Source organism: Echinops telfairi, unplaced genomic scaffold (genome assembly GCF_000313985.2).
Source record: "Echinops telfairi isolate 266 unplaced genomic scaffold, ASM31398v2 ScPeMD7_70;HRSCAF=299, whole genome shotgun sequence".
Lineage (NCBI taxonomy): Eukaryota > Metazoa > Chordata > Mammalia > Afrosoricida > Tenrecidae > Echinops > Echinops telfairi.
The window spans coordinates 40,139,183-40,142,333 of NW_022103968.1; positions in this window are offsets into that span (position 1 = coordinate 40,139,183).

Consider the following 3,151-nt stretch of genomic DNA (forward strand, 5'->3'; position numbering starts at 1 on the left):
GTTTGACACCTAAGATTACATCTGATTGGCTGAGTTGTATATCAATTAAATGACAGGATTGATGATAGGCTTACATCTATTTTTTAATGCCGTGTGATCTACCACACACTACATTGGCAATCGACTAGTAGATCGAGATCAACGTATTGAGCACCCCTGCTCTAAGTGAACCACAGTGCATTAAAAACACGGGGGGGAGTTTTCCCAACCCCTTAGAGGAGTGGGGCTAGGGACGCTGGCCAGAGGGGCCCTATTCCATTGGAACAGTCTCCCTCCCTCTTTGCTGTATAGGATGCTTAGTGGGCTGGACAGTCTTGCTCCCCAAAAAGCTACTCTTTCAAGGGAAAAAAATAGGTTTCTAAAAGTAAAGCTTATATAGAAAATCTTTCCTTAGAATTTTCATGATACATGTGTCTTCATATTCGTTCCTTGTGAATTCAAATCCGAGGTTCTGTACATGAAAGTCTTTAGTCGATCTCATGGTGTGGTCAAGTGAAATTGCTTGGTATGGCTCTTCCATTCAGTCTTTGTGACCGAGTGGGAGGATGCAAATTAGATATAGAGGATGCTAACTCTAGGTACAAAAGAGCCGTCTCAAAAGCATTCTATGACCACCAAGAGAGAAGCACCACTGGTCAAGGACACGTGAGAATGCTTCTTGGACTGGCAGAGGCGGGAGAGCAGTCATGCCAAGATAAAGCCAAGGAGTAGCCCTGCAAAGGTCATGAGACGGAGGGCAGAGCAGTGGGTGGGCTTCTTGGCCCACAGAGGCAGAGCCCAGGGGGACGTATGACTGAGATGCTGAGGACCAGAGAGAGACGGCTGTTTGTTGAGAAGAGGTGCTGCTATGCCATGAATGACTGTACCCTTCATGTTTTCTGCTCTGACTTGTGGTAACCTGTTAATTTCCCCAACAAACCCCCATAATTGTGCGTTTTGACCATGAGTTCTGTGTCAGTCATTGCAATGGCCTATCGAGCCATCAGGGAAGCAGAGAGCTGTAGGAGGAATGGTTGGTGTTAGATTTGGGTAAAAGAAGGATGGAGGGTGGAGATGTGTTTGACCTTTGCCGTATTACAATCGTCCTTGGGATGGTGTGGGTCTGGATTCTCCTTCTCCTGTTTGTAACCCAAGTAAGTGAGACATAGCCGCCATGCCATTTCTTCACATGGTTCACAAACATTTTCAAGAGAACAAAGAAGTCTGATCAATTTGATACACGTCGGTTTTGCATTCTATTGCTATTGCCCTCAAGAGAGTATGCCATTTTCAGGGCACTGATCATTTGCCGATTGTCTCCCTAACATCTGTTGCCTTTCCTTCTAAACATTCCATACCTTCTGGTGTAGAGTAGGGAGGAAGAAGGCATCACTCCAACCTGCCCCCCACCCACCTTTCTTTTCTGACAAAACCATTTTCATCATCACTGATTGTTTTTAATGAATCCAAACCTCAAGTGTGGAGGTCTGACTTTTATTTCTCAAATTTCTAAAATTTGTAGGATCGCCACTCTTCCTAGTTGGGCTTAAAGCATTCATGGGCAGTGTTTTCCTCCAGGTGCCCAACCGCTCCTATTTTATAACATCGTTTCTATACTTGCAGTAATGTGGCCTCCAACATCTGCTGAGCTCCCAGGACCTTCAAGTCTGCAAGATTTGTAACTTATTAAAAATGGAACTGAAGGTGCATCCATTTGAGTCTTTTAAACAGCTGGTGGCAGGGGCGGTCCAAGGGTATAAAGTGTAAAAGGGTACAAGATGCTCGTGAAGGATAAAGGGGAGAGAGCACAGAAGGCAAGGAGAGTCTGCAGATAGTGGTGCGGGTCTGACACCTGGGAATGGAGAGAAACCACGGTCACGACTGGGAAGAAGTGAAGACAGCCGTGCAGCTTTGAGATTGTCTCAGCCACTCACGATGATCAGTTACAGGAACCCTTCTTCAGGCCGAAGGGGGCTCTCCTCTAGTAGTGCCCCTGCTGTGCTCCGTGGGGCCGCTGAAGGCTGTCAGCTCACTACTGTCCTCACAGCAGGTTCATTTTAAGAAGAATCTTAGTGGTGTACCTCCTAGCAGCCTTGCATAGAATTGAGGATTTTTTTCTTAATGCAAGTTGTTGGGCAGAGGGTTTTGTTTGTTTAGTTGTTTTAAAGGAGATTACCTTGAGAGGAAGGATCTTATACAATTTTTAAAAATTCATAACAGAATCTTCCACTTCTGGGGATTAAGCCCCACCCTCAGTGTCTAAGGGTCTGACATCGTTAAAAGAGAATAATTTTCCCCCACTTTAAAACACGATGAAATTAGAAATAAAAAGTGGCGGGTCAAAAGTATTCTGGGACTGCCTGGCATACAAGGGCTGTGTTCGTTGTAATTGAGGGGAGCCCTCCATTTGGGTCAGGAATCAAGGGAGTTATTTTGGGAACAGGCTCATCAGTGACCTCCAATGTGCTAAAGAACATAAGCCGTTAGTGCTCACGTCTATTGTTTGGTTTCTTTATTTCTCCGTAGGTTCTTTTGCAAAAACTTTCTCAGCCTTCTCCTTCTCTAGGGAGCCAATCAAGGGATACTTCATTGTCACTACCAAAGGCGACCCAAGATACTGGGAAGTAGCTTGCCTGACCATCCAAAGACTCTCACAGTTCAACCAGGGCCTCAACCAGTCTCATAAGCAAGTACTTAAAATTTACCAGTTCACACCAAATTTTGCCTGATTATCTTCTGTCAACAAAGTGCTCTTTAAAACAGTGGTTCTCAACCTTCCTCATGCCATGACCCTTTAATACAATTCCTCATGTTGTGGTAAGCCCCCCAATCATAAAATTATTTTCATTGCTACTTCATAACTTTAATTTTGCTACTGTTATGAGTCATTCAACCCCCAAAGGGTGTTATGCGATAAGTGTGAATATCTTGAGCATGAGTTATTTCATGCTGGCTACTACAGAGAAGTAAAGCATAATGGTATTTTCCCTAAAGGGATGACAAGTTCCCTACTCAGGTCACCGAGGAGTAAGCCCTGACTCTTCTTAGTCAAAGGCGAAGGTCATTAGCTTCAATAATGACTACTAATAGTGTGCTGCTCCATGATCTGTTTTATATTTAGAATATCCCTGTCAAGAACATATTGACATTATCCTCCTTTGACAAATAAGGA